The sequence below is a fragment of the Primulina tabacum genome, chromosome 13 (assembly GCF_025594145.1).
Source record: "Primulina tabacum isolate GXHZ01 chromosome 13, ASM2559414v2, whole genome shotgun sequence".
Classification (NCBI taxonomy): Eukaryota; Viridiplantae; Streptophyta; class Magnoliopsida; order Lamiales; family Gesneriaceae; genus Primulina; species Primulina tabacum.
The window spans coordinates 557,691-574,753 of record NC_134562.1 but is presented as its reverse complement, the minus strand read 5'-3'; the positions used below and the strand labels follow the sequence as shown (position 1 = coordinate 574,753).

The 17,063-nt window shown below is 35.6% G+C and overlaps 1 long non-coding RNA gene and 1 other non-coding gene across 8 annotated transcripts; one reads left to right on the top strand and one right to left on the bottom strand.

Moving 5' to 3' along the window:
* Positions 1 to 2,207: 2,207 nt before the first annotated feature.
* On the top strand, positions 2,208 to 2,318 carry LOC142523541 (small nucleolar RNA R71). The gene has a single exon (XR_012814732.1). It is a non-coding gene; the product is annotated as a small nucleolar RNA R71 (small nucleolar RNA).
* Positions 2,319 to 3,721: 1,403 nt separating this feature from the next.
* On the bottom strand, positions 3,722 to 14,857 carry LOC142523430 (uncharacterized). Of its 7 annotated transcripts, none has more exons than XR_012814649.1 (6): positions 14,272 to 14,857; positions 7,716 to 7,889; positions 7,590 to 7,645; positions 6,732 to 7,508; positions 5,864 to 6,363; positions 3,722 to 4,883 (listed from the first exon to the last, which is right to left on the bottom strand). It is a non-coding gene; the product is annotated as an uncharacterized LOC142523430 (long non-coding RNA). The 7 variants fall into 7 exon arrangements; XR_012814648.1 differs by having other exon boundaries at positions 5,864 to 7,508; positions 14,272 to 14,565; positions 14,761 to 14,857; XR_012814646.1 differs by having other exon boundaries at positions 5,864 to 7,508; positions 7,716 to 7,774; positions 14,248 to 14,857.
* Between the last annotated feature and the right edge of the window lie 2,206 nt (positions 14,858 to 17,063).

Genomic DNA, 17,063 nt, shown 5'->3' with positions numbered 1-17,063 from the left:
AGCTTGTAATAATTCTCCCTTTTCATTTTTTATAACAATGATGCATGACTTTTTAGGTACTACTTGTGTTGGACTTACCCATTTACTATATGAGATTGGATAGATAATTCCAGCATCTAATAGTTTTAATACTTCATCTTAACAACTTCCTTCATATGTAGATTTAACCTTCTTTGTGGTTGTTGATATGTTTTGGCATTTTCTTCCAAGTGAATTCTATGTGTGCAAATTAAAGGATTTATACCTTTTATATCTTTCAAAGTCCATCCAATTGCATTTTTATATTTTCTAAGTAATTTAATTAAATCTTCTTCTTGATTTGGTAGAAGAGTGGAAGAAATTACAACATGGCAGGTTTTATTTTTACCAAGAAATACATATTTCAATTCTAATGGTAAAACTTTTAATTCAAGTTTTATATTATCATCTTCTTCAAAATTATTTTCAGACTCAAAACTTTTCACTGAAAAAACTTCAGATTGTTGATTTAAGTTCTCTTCTTGTATATTTTCTTCCACAATTGTTTCTATTTCATTATCATATTCATTTTCATTAATATTTGGTTGTTTACATAAATTGAACATATTAAGTTCTAGAGTCATATTTCCAAAAGACAATTTCATTATTCCATTTCGACAATTAATTAAAGCATTTGAAGTTGCTAGAAATGGTCGTCCCAATATTACTGGAATTTCATTATGTACTTCTATTGGTTGTGTATCCAACACAATAAAATCTACATGATATATGAATTTATCAACTTGAACCAATACATCTTCTACAATACCTCTAGGTATTTTGATTGACCTATCTGCCAGTAAGAGAGTAACAGAAGTGGGTTTTAATTCTCCTAAATTAAGTTTTTCATAAACTGAATAAGGAAGTAAATTCACACTTGCTCCCAAATCTAACAAAGCTTTTTTAATTTTATTTTCTCCAATAATACATGAAATTTTTGGACAACCATGATCTTTATATTTTAAACTAGAATTATTTTGAAGAATAGAACTTACTTGTTCAGCCAAGAATGCTTTCTTCTTCACATGCAATTTTCTCTTCACAGTACATAAGTCTTTTAAAAATTTTGCATAGGAAGGTACTTGTTTAATAGCATCTAATAATGGAATATTTATCTTTACTTGTTTAAAAACTTCATAGATATCAGAATCATTTTTTTTTTATGATTTGTTAATGCATGAGGAAACGGAGGAGGTTTATTTGACTCATTTACTATTGCAAATGATTTATCATTCACCATTTTATTCTTAGAATTTAAGGTATCATCATTTTCAGAAGTATCAGGATTAACATCCTTACTCTTCGAATTTAAATGATCCTTGTTTTCATTGCTATATGGATCATTAACTATTTTACCACTTCTAATGTTGATAACAGATTTTATTTGATCCATTTTATTATTATTTAATTCTTGATTTTGATTTTTAGGATTAGGTTGATGTTGAGATGAAAATTTTCCTTTTTCATGAATATTAAGTGCGGATGCAAATTTTGCAAGAGTTTCTTTCAAATCACTCATAGATTGATTGTTTTGAATATTGATAGACTCTTGCTTTTGGATAAATGCATGAATTACGTCTTCAAAGTTTTTTCTTGGAGGTGTAACATAGGGAATATAACCTTGATGATTTTGATTATTTTGAAAATATTGTTGTGAAGGTTGTGCATTATTATCATTCCTCCAACTAAAATTAGGATGATTTTTCCATCCAGGATTATATGATGGTGAAAAAGGATCTAATATTGGTTTTTTATAATTGTTAACATAATTTGCTTATTCATGGAGACATTCTTTAAATGAAGGTAATGTTGGATAATCTTTTGTAGAATGATCATGTGTATCACATATATGACAAACAATTTCATGAACACTATTTAATTGACCACTCTTTTTCATTTCTAATGACTCAATTTTTCTTGCTAAAGATGCAAGTTTAGCTTGAATATCTATATCATCTTTAAGATTATAGATACCGCCCTCATTTGTTGAATTATTGATTTTAGTTTGTGGTGGTTCTATTGTGCCTATATCATCCTAATTTTGAGCATTTTCTGCTAATGAATCCAAATATTCCATAGCTTCATTTGGGTTTTTATCTTCAAAAGTTCAATTACACATGAATTCTATCATTTGCCTATCTTTAGGTATTAGACCTTCATAAAAGTGAGAAACTATTCTCCATGTTTTAAAACCATGATGTGGGCATGTATTAAGTAATTCTTTATATCTATCCCAACATTGATAAAATATTTCTCCTTGTTTTTGAGAAAAAGTAGTAATTTGTCTTTTAAAAGAGTTTGTTCTATGGGAAGGGAAAAACTTTTTGAGAAATTGTTGTTGCATTTCTTCCCATGATCTTATTGAACTTGATCTTAAATTTTGTAGCCATGTTTTAGCTTTATCTTTTAAAGAAAAAGGGAAAAGCTTTAATCGAACTATATCCATGCTACAATTTTGATCATTATAAGTGTTACAAACTTCCTCAAATTCTCTTAGATTTAAATATGGATTTTCAGAATCTAAGCCATGAAAATTTGGTAAAAGTTGAATAATTTGAGGTTTAAAGTTGAAATTAGATGCATTAGGAGGAAAAACTAAACAAGATGGGGCACTAGTTCTAATAGGGTTCATATGGTGCCTAAGTGTTCTTAATTGATCATGTTCTTGATTATTATTATTATTATTATTATTATTATTATTATTATTATCATTATCTTGATTATTAGAATTATCATCCATTTTTAAATTATTTTCAGATACTCGAATAAGTCTACCACTTTTTTTACGACTCCAAACACTCATACAAGTAAAAACAACACAATACTTATAAATAAAACATAAATAACAAATATAAACTTAATTTATACCTCCCCGGCAACGGCGCCAAAAACTTGCTACTACTTAAATTATAATTCACCCGAAGTGTAGGTTGTCTGCAAGTAATATATTTCGTAAGTACGAGATCGATCCACAGAGAGGTTATTTTAAGTTTAAATTTATTAATTTATAGATTACCAAATGCAAGAATGAAATTTACAAATTATAAATTTGTCAAGGCTCGAGGATTTATTCTTGGTTTATGTAATATTGACTAAAAGTAAAACAAAGGAATCCACCATAAATAATGGTTCCAAGAAAATTAAATATTTAAACACACACATAATATAATATAGTTCCCACTATAGAAAATACCGAATTAACCGATATTTTATATATGGTACCTATGATTATATATACAACTATATAAATATATAATTGCATAAAGTAAATGTTAAATTAAATCATTATATTTCATTTAGAACAACCGGTAGAGCCACGCTATTGCCTAAATGAAATATATGATTTAAAAAGTTAGTTGCGGTAAAGTAAAAGTTAGTTGCGGAAAAATAAAAGTTAGTTGCGGGAAAGTAAAAGTTAGATGTGATAAACTAAATGTTAGATTGTTAGATGTCAGTATTAAATCATTATATTTCATTTAGAACAACCGGCAGAGCCACGCTATCGTCTAAATGAAATATATGATATAATTATATAAATATATATATATATATATATAATATAGTATAACAATAATAATAATTGATGAAATATTTATTGTATCAAAATTAAACAACTAATCAAGATAACCACTTCAATGGTATCAAGCATTTGATGTAAATTGATAACAACAAATAATTCATTTTATACGTACAATAAAAAGAAGTTAGCTAAATGAAAAGAAATAAAGAAAGAATATACAAAATATAAACAATCTTACTTCACCAAGAATTTATCCTCTTCACCTTGACATAATAGATTTAGCTTGTCATTAGCTTACTTTTGATCAACACTAAAATCATCACTCATAATTGGGAAAAAGAAAATATATTGGAACTTAGAACTTTGATACACACTCACACTATATTTTACAATGAGATAGAATGGTTCTCAAGCTAGCACAAGGCCTCTAATTATAGGCCAAATGAGAGAAAGGGTCAAAATTTTTATTAATGCCATGTAGTTGTAATAGTAGTTTTTGTCTACTCCAACTTCAATTCCATGACTCTTCTTTCAATGCTATGTTCCACGACTTTAATCACCAAATTTGACTCTGCTCAAAACAGTAAACATGTGGGGAATTGTCTATAGATGAATTTGGCCACTTTGTTCAGCTCATTTGGTTAAATATTCAATTATTTATGATTTTTTTACTATAAGCTGGTCATAGTAAAAGTAAATATGTCCTCTTTTTGGTATTTGCACAATTTGATCATCTTAATGATTTTTTTAGGCTTTCATGTCTTCTGCAAAGTTGTAGACAATTCTTCAAGGATTCCAAACATATTTGAACCATCTCAATGCAAATTTTGTAGCTCAAGTTATCGTCATTTTACGAACATGTAGAAAACCTGAAAATAAAACATATTTAGTAAGATATTTAAATATAAACAACAATACTAAAATAACATAATTTTATAATTTTAATGAAACTTAAATTTTAAAATACAGGTTTTAACATATAATAAATTATTAATTTTAAGTTTCATCATTTATAGAGTTCCTTATCCGTGTGAAAAAGCGTATGAAAATGCGTCTTCCGTCTGAATCATTTCGTCAATTCTGCCAACGGCGTTTCTGCTGCAAATTATGACTTTTTCCCTCATTCATTGAATGATTTCTGTTTGGCATTTATTTTGCCGACAAGATTTGCATTGCTGCCTAGGTGGTAAATTATTTGATCTAAAGGAAGAGTTGGTAAAACTTAATTTCAACTTTCTGATCTGGAGTTGCAGAGATTGCACGTCTCATATTCCCTCGCTTTGTCAGATAAGAGTGCTTGAAGCTCCTCTTCCATGCTTTTCTCATCCATTTTCAGAAGCTCTTGCTGCAATTGCTCTTCCATCATAATCAACAATCAGGCTATTTCACTCGTTAAACTTACTAGATGGATTATTAACATGATTCAGAAAGTGGGAAGCTTGAAAGTCTAATCTCCTCTAAGCATAACAATTTGCTTTTCTAAAAAACATCCACTAGCTCGATCTTTCAGTGAATAATTAAGCGACCAGATGACGTGCATACTTTAAATAATCTAGGATTACTGAAATATAAACTAGCATGTTAACAAATGTACAACTACCATGCTCCTCTCAGAAACAAAGAACAATGAATGATCCTAATAAATTCCTTCTCATGCAAACTAAAAAAGAAGAAATTAATTCATGTACTGGTTAAATTTGTCCAGGAACAATTAACCACTATGTCAGCCAAATGGAATATAATTATAATTTTCTTTCTTTTTTTTTTCGTGCTTATTTACCATATTTCTGCAAGGAAGAAATTGGGAAAATCCAGTTTTGCACAAGAACTGATCAGCTGCCAGCTAATTAACAGTTCATCAAAATACATTCAAAGCAAATACAAGAGATAAAATGGGAAAAAAAAAACTTGTGACTATACAAGCTACCTTAAAACAATTCATTTTAGACTTCAGTAGATCAACAGAGTCCCTTAGTTGTAAAACCAACATAGTCATAAAAGTATGGTAAATTATGCAGTGGGTTGTCACACCAAAATAATCTCATAAACTTTCTCTTGCACAAATTCAACAAATAACTGAGACAATTTTCTGATAACAATCTTTAGGCAACAGAAGGAACAGAAAAAAAATCTAGAGCACATGAATATTTCACTAATCCATCTATACCCAAAAATTACAAAATTCTCAAAACGACCTCAACTAAGCTACCAACGATATGATTAATCGGCATTCTAATGGTAGCATAATTTCTTATAATCCAAACAAAATAAATTTTCAAGATGTTGGAATATGGTGACGTAAATCCAATAATCTAACATTCATACCTTAGCATTCTCCAGAAGAAGATTTGATTTCAATTGTTCCAGCTTATCCAAGTTGGCTTTAGCAGCATTTAAATCCAAAATTCATGTTTGACCAACATCTTTCTGAAAGTCTGGTAATTAACAGGGTCTACTGATCATTATTAATACAATCAACACAAACAGAGTTGTTCCGAGATTTCTTACATGCGGTATATAGTATAAATTATAAACATCACCGATCAGCAGCAATCAAACTCCAATTGTCTGCACCAAAATTATATTTGGGCCATATTTCTTCAAAGAATTTCCACAACATTTCTATTCTTGTGAAGTCATGTTATGATGTTATCAGATGAGGCACTTTGCTTTTAAATGCGGATAACTGATCAAATTCTATAACTGTAATCTATCCATATCAATTTGGTCATTAATTGCAAGACATGAAGTTTAATATGCCTTACAGGTGATCTATTGCATGGTTGCTTTGGAGGCAGAAACATATTATTCCCCACAATGCACATCTGGCCGCATGACAAAAGCCACAAGGGGATTAAATTATGACGGCATGTTCAAAATAAGCTAAAATAAACACTAGGTTTCAAATGAAGTATTGTCCAGTTCATCTTATCTTATTTGACTAGAACATAACTGAATGCATCCTAACACCAAAAAAAGCTAAAATATTCCCCGTCAATCATATAAAAGTAAACGTTACATCTTCTAATAAAATAGGAACATATGATTCAGTAATATGCTCTGTTATAACTGACAAAATTAAAATGGATTATTTCTATTTTTCTTTTGGTGATTAACAGCTTAGCCATTTTCATCCTGCAAAAGAAGGAAACTCCATTGTACATTTCACTTGACAGAACATATTGAAATGTACCTTCAGTTCTATCTCCATTTGTTTTTTCATTTACCTGCGTGAACATCCACCCAAATCAATACTAAACCTCCCCTCTGAGAATGCAAAAAGCAGCTAAAAATTCCATGTTCTATAATTTCATAATGTTCCAAGAAATATTAATCCTTGAGATTGGGAAATGAATTATCAAATCATAATTCATATCAGTTTCATTTTAAACTAGCAATGCAATGGTTTTAGGTTGACATAAATTAGATTATCAGAAAGGTGGTAAGGTATGCTTTTTGAATCAAACAAGAAAATTAAATGCATGATTTGCCCAAAAACTATAAAATAGTATAAGAAAGAAGATAATTGATGCTTTGATACCATTTGAGTGTTAACCTACAAGCATAGAGAATACCAAGGGAATTTTTATTTTTGGTTGCACATCAAAATTCATAAAACATATTATCATGTTAAATTTAAAGGTACCATACAGTTTGATTAAGAGAAATCCTTTTCTTGCCAATTAGATTACTTAAAAAAAATACAAATAAATGCAACTGATGATGACTTCATCTTGCAATTGAGCTCATGCGCTCATTCAAAATTTATGCACATATTGTTTTGAAGTTAATATTACAATAAATCTTTAGAGTAACCTGGAAAGTTGTAATGTTATTATCAGAAAAATCGCGCACTTCATTATTCTTTAATAAATTATAAATGTTTTTTGAACAGAAAGGAAAAGGTGTTGCAAGAAACCACTAAGCCTTCTCTGGCCATTAGGCTGAATTGGTAAGCATCAATCCACTCCTGCATGGTCAAATATACAGCCTTGTAACAATGACAAATATAGCAAGCATGATCTGGATACTGCACAAGAAGATGTCAAACCTGCCATTTCTTTCAATTCTCGGCTAATATCCTCGGCAACCTTTGCGTAATACCCACTGTTTGGAAATCAATGGTGCTGTTATATAGTAATTCATTGTCTCTTGTGAGACATGATCTTTGAATTACCTTCTATTCACAAGTTTCGCTGTCAGGCTTAATTTTTGTTGTTGCATAAGCTCCATTGTCTGCACGCCAAGAGGATTTGACAGGAGTAGCAGTAGGCTGAGTATTTTGATTCATGAATTGCATAAACAAGATCCAACCTCCATTCTTCCATAGAAAATAATTTTCCCTAACATTCTAGATATATTGTGTAGAAAAGAAGAAAAGAGTGAGGAATAATCACCTTGTTCTTCTCATTGATCACTCAAGTAAATATATACAACCTAATCTCCTTAAACGTAGGAGTTGAAGCAAATCAAAATAACAAACTAAGTAACAAGATAATCTTAAAACTAGGAAAAGATTATATGCCTAATCTGTGAATATATATCCTATAATTATTCCTAAATACATGGCAAGCTTCTAGAAGTTCCACATTCCCCCTCAAGCTCGGACATAGATATTCAGAAGATTGAGCTTGTTACACATGTCTAGGAAGCTTGGTCGAGAAAGTGGTTTCGTAAGGATATCCGCCAACTGATTTTGAGATGATACATAGTTCATTGAAATAGACTTTGCCTCTACTTTCTCACTTATGAAATGTCGGTCGATCTCGATGTGTTTAGTCCTGTCATGATGCACTGGGTCTTGGGACATGCTGATGGATGCTTGATTATCACATAGCATTCTAACTGGGCCGTCAACACTGACTTGTAGGTCTCAAAGTAGCCGCTCAAGCCAAATTCCCTCGCAAACTCCATTTGCAAGAGATCTCAACTCCGCTTCAGCACTACTCCTGGCGACGATCGATTGTTTCTTGCTTCTCCATGTAACTAGATTTCTCCATACATATGTGCACATCCCGGAAGTAGATCTTCGATCGGAGACCGAACCACCGTAATCAGCATCCGTGTAAACATCTATATGTCGGCTGGGAGTCTTTCTAAATAGAAGTCCTGATCCTGGGGATGCTTTTAAGTATCGAAGGATGCGTATTACTGCTTGCATGTGTATCTCTGCGGGATCATTCATAAACCTGCTAACCATGCTTACCGCGAATGTGATATCGGGTCGAGTATGGGCTAAGTAGATCAATTTTCCTACTAGTCTTTGGAATTTCCCTTTATCAGCAGCTTGCTCAGTTGTTCTTGGCCGCAACTTGAGGTTTGGGTCCATGGGAATATGCACGGGTTTGCATCCAAGCATTCCAGCTTCTTTGAGTAAGTCAATGGTGTATTTCCGTTGTGCTAGTGATATTCCATTCTGTGAGCGTGCTACTTCCATTCCAAGAAAGAATTTCAGTTGCCCTAAGTCTTTGACTTCAAATTCAGTAGACAATAATTCCTTCAGTCATTTTATTTCTTCCACATCATCTCCAGTGATTATTATATCGTCTACATATACACTTAGTATCGTACATTTCCCATGAGTAGAGTGTTTTGTAAACAAGGTATGGTCGGCATGGCTTGGATGGTAAGACCTGTAGTTTGAGAACTCGAGTGAATTTACCAAACCATGCTCGAGGAGATTGTTTCAAACCATATAATGATTTCTTGAGCTTGCAGACTTTGTAGGGATTTAACCCGTTGTTGAAACCCGGTGGTATGCTCATGTATACTGCTTCCTCTAAATCACCATTGAGGAAGGCATTCTTGATGTCGAGCTGAAACAATGGCCAGTCAAGGTTGGCAGCAAGAGATAAGAGAACTCGGATTGTGTTAAGCTTAGCCACTGGTGCGAAAGTTCACCATAATCAATCCCATAGGCTTGAGTGAAGCCTTTTGCCACTAACCGTGCTTTAAGCCTCATAACTAACCCATCTGCATTATATTTGACGGTGAATAACCACCTGCATCCCACAACTTTCTTCCCTGGCGGTAAATCTGTAATCTCCCAGGTTTTATTTCTCTCTAGTGCATGGATCTCCTCATATGTTGCAGCCTTCCATTCTGGTACTTTGAGAGCATCTTCTACAGATTTAGGTATTTGAATCTGATCAAGATTGGAGACAAATGCCTTGTAACTTGTGGAAAGATTTCCATAGTAGACAAAATCTTGCATGCGATAGGGGCCGCAATCCCGAGATGGTTTCCTCAAGGCAATAAGTAGATTCTGATTATTTTGATTAAGGACAGGAGTTTCTACATGAGTGTGAATATTACCTTGTTCCGTTACAGGTTCGGCAGCTGGAGTAGATTCATGGATGTGTTGTTGTGTGTTCTCTTGTTGGACTCCCTGAGGGGACTGAAGTTCGAAAGGAGGTGGAGGTGGAATATGCTCTGGCTGATCACTCTCTGATTCAGGAACAAGTACTGGGATTCACTCGGAACATGCTCCCCCTGAATGTCAGTACTGGTAGAATAGAAAGGTTGTTTCTCCTGGAAAGTAACATCCATAGTGGTGTAGTATTTCTTAGTGCTTGGAGAGTAACACTTATACCCTTTTTGTGTGGACGAGTAGCCAACAAATATGCACCTAAGGGACTTGGGATCTAGCTTATTCTGATTGTAAAGATGAACATACGCTGAGCAACCAAACACCCTAGGTGGAAGGTAGGATATAAGGCGAGTGTGTGGATAGACAGATAAGAGAGCTTGTGTAGGGCTACTGTAGTTGAGGATACGAGATGGCATGCGATTTATTAGATAGGTCGCAGTAAGTACAGCTTCCCCCCAATAGAATTTTTGTGTAGTTTGAGGTGAACATGAGTGATCGTGCAACCTCAAGAAGATGTCGATTCTTCCTCTCAGCAATGCCGTTTTGTCGAGGAGTTTGAACACAAGAACTTGTGTGCACGTTTCCATGAGTCTTGAAGTAGTGCTCAAGTTCGTGGTTGAAAAATTCTCCAGCATTATCAGAATGTAATATCTGAATATTAGCATGAAATTGGGTTAATATCATGGCATGGAATTGTTGAAATAATGAAGCAGCCTCAGATTTGTTTTTCATAAGGTATACCCAACTAAGCCGAGTATGATCATCAACAAATAATAAGAACCATCGAGATCCGGTAGTATTTGCAATCTTAGAAGCTCCCCAAATGTCACAATGAATCATGCTAAATGGCTTAGATGCCTTGTATGGGCGAGGTGGGTATGATTTGCGAGTATGTTTGGACAGTTGACAAATATCACATGAAAATGCAGTGACATCTTTATTAATAAACAATGAGGGAAACATTCTTTGCAGATACAAGAAATTGGGATGGCCTAACTGATAGTGAAGTAATAGGATATCACTATGATTACTGTCCTGAAAACTAGAAATATTATGTGAAGATGCGAGAGAGCATTGTGGAGTTGCAGTGGGGTTGTTGGTGTTGATGATGTAGAGTTCAGAACACAGTTTAGCACATCCAATCATCGTCCCCGAGCCCCAAGCCTGAAATAAACAAGAATGATCATCAAAAGTTGTGAGACATTTTAAGTCTTTATTCATTCTATGGACTGAGAGCAAATTGCACTAGAGTTTTGGAATATAAAACACGTTATCAAGCTTCAACTTTGGAGTGACGGTGACTGATCCAATTCCTTCTACTATGGAATGTGTGCCATCGGCGATCATAACGGAGATAGGGTGGTCACATGGTGAATAGGATGTGAATAAGGATTTGTTACCAGTCATGTGATCTAACGCACCAGAATCGACAATCCAGGACAATTGATCATCCTGGACATGCAGGGCTTGAGAAGTGTTACCTCGTTGTGCAACATTGCTGGAGGCTGCTGGAGGTGATGGATGGGCTTGGTGGATGATACTATGGAGAAGATCAAGTTGCTCCTTACTAAATGGATTTGAGGTTGCAGTGTTGGCCTTGCTCTCGAGATCACTAGAATTGTAACGCCCCAGATTCGACGACTGTCCTCACTGTATCAAGACGAGTCTTTCCAGCGTGCTTATGTCCTCACTCACACGCACCCTGGGAAACTTCCCAGGAGGTCACCCATCCCAAAATTGCCCCAAGTCAAGCACGCTTAACTTTGGAGTTCTTATGTGATGAGCTACCGAAAAGAAGATGCACCTTCGTGATATGAGTAGTACAAATCAAATCTTTTAAGCCCTCTTCAACTGTACAGTCCATTACATTGAACAGTCTCGGAATCCCTCTCATTCCCGTGTGGGTTCGGTTCATTCATGTTCCCTTCACCTAGAAGCCTGCCAGGAGCCGCTCATTGTCCGTGCAACTGATGGCACCGACGATCACCCCCCGCCCTCTTCGGCCCCGGGCCTCACATGCCCACCAGCTTCCGCTTGGTTCGTCCCCGAACCACACCGTACTAAGAGAGGTCGGCTCTGATACCACTTGTAACGCCCCAGATTCGACGACTGTCCTCACTGTATCAAGACGAGTCTTTCCAGCGTGCTTATGTCCTCACTCACACGCACCCTGGGAAACTTCCCAGGAGGTCACCCATCCCAAAATTGCCCCAAGTCAAGCACGCTTAACTTTGGAGTTCTTATGTGATGAGCTACCGAAAAGAAGATGCACCTTCGTGATATGAGTAGTACAAATCAAATCTTTTAAGCCCTCTTCAACTGTACAGTCCATTACATTGAACAGTCTCGGAATCTCTCTCATTCCCGTGTGGGTTCGGTTCATTCATGTTCCCTTCACCTAGAAGCCTGCCAGGAGCCGCTCATTGTCCGTGCAACTGATGGCACCGGCGATCACCCCCCGCCCTCTTCGGCCCCGGGCCTCACAAGAATGGTAGGGTGGCTTTCCATTCGGTGGCTTACCATGGATTTTCCAACACGTCTCACGAGTGTGTCCGAGCTTCCGGCAATGATCGCAATACGGACGTGGCTTTCGCGGTTTGTTGTCATATGTAGCTTTTGCCGCAAATGGCTGGTTGGAGTCGGATGAGCACATCGCCGATGCCTCTGCAGGGGTTGAAGACAGCACTGGCGGCTCGCCCATCATTACTTTCCACCGAATCTCTTCATGTCGAACAGATGAGAATGCCTCCTGATGTGACGGTAATGGCTTGATACTGAGAATATGGCCTCGGACGTCATCGAGCTCCTTATTCAGTCCGGATAACATCTTGAACACACGCTTGGTCTCAATGATTTTGTTATAGAGATGGGCATCTGCAGGGCATGTCCACTTGTGTTGATCGTAGAGGTCTAGTTTCTGCCAAAGTCGAACAAGAGAGTTTTAGTAGTGCGTGACTGAGGAATCGCCCTGCCGGAGGTCATGGAGACTGTTCTCTATCTCGAAGAGCTCAGACGTGTTATCTATGTTGGAGTATGTTGTTCTTGTGTGATCCCATATTTCCGCAGCAGTATCATACATCAGAAACCCTTCACCGATTTCAGTGGTCATGGAGCCGATTAGCCATGTCTTGACCATGTTGTTATTTGTCTTCCATACCCTATGGCCAGGATCGCCTTCCTTTGGAGTTTGGATCATTCCAGTCAGGTAGTCGTCCTTGCCTTTACCACTCACAAACATTAAAACTGATCTGGACCATGCTAAGTAGTTTTGGCCATTCAGTATGTGATGTGTGATGAAACTGATAAAGGAGCTCTGTAGCTGGAGAGGTAGGGATGATTGGTAAAGGTGATGTGGCCATGATGTTAAGATGGTGCTACTGCTCTGATACCATGTAGAAAAGAAGAAAAGAGTGAGGAATAATCACCTTGTTCTTCTCATTGATCAATCAAGTAAATATATACAACCTAATCTCCTTAAACATAGGAGTTGAAGCAAATCAAAATAACAAACTAAGTAGCAAGATAATCTTAAAACTAGGAAAAGATTACATGCCTAATCTGTGAATATATATCCTATAATTATTCCTAAATACATGGCAAGCTTCTAGAAGTTCCACATATTGAAACTTACAAAATGCATACAGAGAAATTATAACTCTTTCAAATGTTTTCTTGAGGATTTTATGTTTTCAGTATAATTATTTAAAACAGAAAAGAAGAGAGTAACTAAGAACAAAGGACTATTATGAACCCAAATATAACTTTCATGTGCCTTTTCAAAATATGATTAACCTCCAATGCATTCAGTGTACTAGCATCAGCATAGAATGGTGCAAGCTGCCTTACAACTGCCAAGGGTCAAGATCTAGTTGGAAGTGTTTAGAAAAATGCCAACTTGAAAGTATCTTTATTTTGCAAACTGTTAGAGAACATGTGAGTGAAAGTCCTGAGTTCATAATTCTTTCTCGAGATTGAAATTGCGTTTGAAAGAATAATATGCAGTTTTGTATTTCATTTGATGATATCATATGACACTAGTTCTCAGAAAAATTAATATATTAAACTCGTTATTGGTTTTGGTCGAGGTAGATTTGAATGAGGAGCCGCTGAGGCTGTATGTCTGATGCAAGCAGATATAATCCCAAATCCCAATAGATACCTTGTTACTCATGGTTTGACTATCAGAGGGTGTTAATAATTGCAGGCTTATGTGGGGTACAAAGAGCAATATGATAATGTCAAAAACTACCTAGATGAGAAAAATTCAAGGAGCTATGAGACTCAGACACTAGAGAAATCAAACGATGAAATATCTAATTAAGCAAGAAAAAAAATATACCTACTTGAGGGACGTCGTCATTACCTAAGATCAACCCACTAAGAAAAAGTCTCAGGAGGACTTGGAAGATGCCACAACCGCAGAAGTAACAGGATGACGTTTCAATCAGATATGATTATAAACATATATTTGTCAAACTTAGTTTTCCAAACACAATTGTATATAGGCCTTTGTGGCCCAGGCGAGCTTAAAACGTGACTAGCTGAAAAATAAACAAAGGAAAACAGATTGATTCGCATGGTGAGGCCTGAAACTGTGGCCTCATATGTCTGTTGCAGCTTCAGTTCAACCTCACCTTTTAGATTGATAGTTTAGGTCCTGTAATATACAATAAGATATCCCAAAAAATATAATGAAATAAAATAATAAAAATTATTTAAAGTTTATTATCAGTTTCTCGAGGGGGAAATGCGATTGATTTTGATAGTTACTTAACATGCCAACATTTATCAATATATCGAATTTCAGTTGAACCAAAAGCTTTAACTGATTGAGGGTGGACGAATCAAATACCAGAGAATTAACTTCAGATGATTTTCAGAAATCTTCAAACAGACCTGCTGCTTTGCTCTGGCCACCTGAACAGTTTCTTCTTTGACTTGCCTTGTTTCATTTTCACTAGATTTCAATTAAAAAGAAATAAGAAAACAAAGATAACTAGCACAATGTAAAAGTTGTGAAAACAAATAGAGAGCTCGCTAGGGGAAATCTATTTCTTGTTAACAGATTAATTCAACCGCCAAACAAGCCCCTTATGAACCAAAAATTACAAGTTTTAATTGGAAATATATTAAGCAAAATAGCACATCCATCGAGATGAAGAACACATTAATCAAATTTTTACCGTGAATAACAAAAATAAGAGTAACAAATATCAATCTTAGTATTTAACAACAGCACAAAAACATACCACATAAAATTAAAAGAATAAGAGAAAAACGATAGAGAAAGCAACCTATATCGAGATCATTTTGGAGAGCCCGAATGGTATTGCCGAACATACACTCTTCAACAAAGATCTTTGTTGCTTGATCCGCCACATCTTCATTTATTAATGCTCAACATAGAACTAAAAATTAATGAAAGGAAATGAATTGCCACATTAATATAGAATAGTTAATCATAAACTATTCGAAATTATAAACCATATGAGAACGGAGAGTCTTCATATAGTGAAATAACTCCTCCATTTTGCTAATATTCAAGCAAGCCATATTTGAATTCAACAACACAATTAACACATGGTTTGAGATTAGTCAAAAATGGTTGGTTTGATTATGTAAGCAATGAGGTTTTAATTTTTTTTTTCCCTAAACTTCACCTATAAATACCCATCCATTCTTCATTTTAAAATCACACCAAAACACAAAATCCTCTCATCTACAATCATAAGTGTAGAAGTGAGATAAATGATTTAGTATGAGATTTCTTAAGGAGTGTTTATCCTTGGAAGGAATAGGATTAGTGGAGAGAAAGTGAGTGTTAAAATCAGAGTGTTCTGAGTGAAATACTTTGTATTCTCAATTCTCTTGTCTTCTTTGTTATTAATAAAGAAGTGATCTCCTTGAGAGGTTTAGAGTGAACGTAACCCAATCTTGGGGTGAACCACTATAAATATTGGTGTCCATCTTATTTATTGTTGATATCACTTATGATGTTCCGCTGCGATGTTACCTCGTTTATTTCCCTGATATCCCAACAACTGGTATCAGAGCTAGATTCTCAAATACTATAGGAAGTCCTCGTATGCTCTGTGGTTGCAGCTTAGTCTGAACTTCCACATCAGAAAAGGCTTTCTAGACAGTATTAGGGAAGTGGTTCTTTTGTGTTCATGCTTTGACGATTATTCGTTGGTAGCATTCACAAAAGATGGAGGTATGCACAAGCAAGATGATTAGCCTTAATGGCTCTAATTATCAACTTTGGAAAAGTAAGATGAAAGATCTTCTATTCGTCACCAAGATGCACCTACCGGTGTTCAGCGAGTCTAAACCAGATGATAAATCAGATGCTGAATGGAACTTCGAGCACGAGCAAGTCTGCGGGTACATCCGACAATTTGTCGATGACAACGTCTATAATCACATCTCTAACGAGACACATGCTCGTATGCTTTGGACAAAGTTGGAGACACTATATGCCTACAAAAGTGGCAACAACAAATTGTTCTATTTGAGCAAGCTTGTCCAGGTTCGATACAAAGAAGAAACTTTGGTTGCAAATCATCTGAACGAGATTCAAGGATTCGTGGAGCAGTTATCAAGTATGAGCATAAAACTTGATGACGAGGTGATAGCTCTGATTGTGCTAGCTTCATTGCCAGAGTCTTGGGAGACTCTGAAGGTATCACTCACGAACACAGCACCGGGAGGAGCCGTCAGTATGGACTTCATCAAGAGTGGCATCTTGAATGAAGAGATGAGGCGGAGATCTCAAGGATCCTCTACCTCACAGTCAGATGTTTTGGCTGCTGAGTCAAGGGGGAGAAGCAAGATCAAGAAAAACACAAATCAGAAGCCAAGAAGAAGCAAGTCCTCAGGGAGATATGCCAACATAAAATGTTATCGCTGTGGAGAAAACAGACATATTAAAAAATATTGTCGGCAACCGAAAAACAAACATGAAACCGACGATGAGCAAACAAACGCCATTGATGAATTCAATGTTGTTCACGAGCTAGAGCAGGAGTCCGTAAATTTGGCAACTCAAGTAACTAGTTGGGTGATCGATAGTGGAGCAACAGTCAACGTCACATCTCGAAAAGAATGCTTTACATCCTACACACAAGGGGACTTTGGTGTGGTGAGAATGGGGAA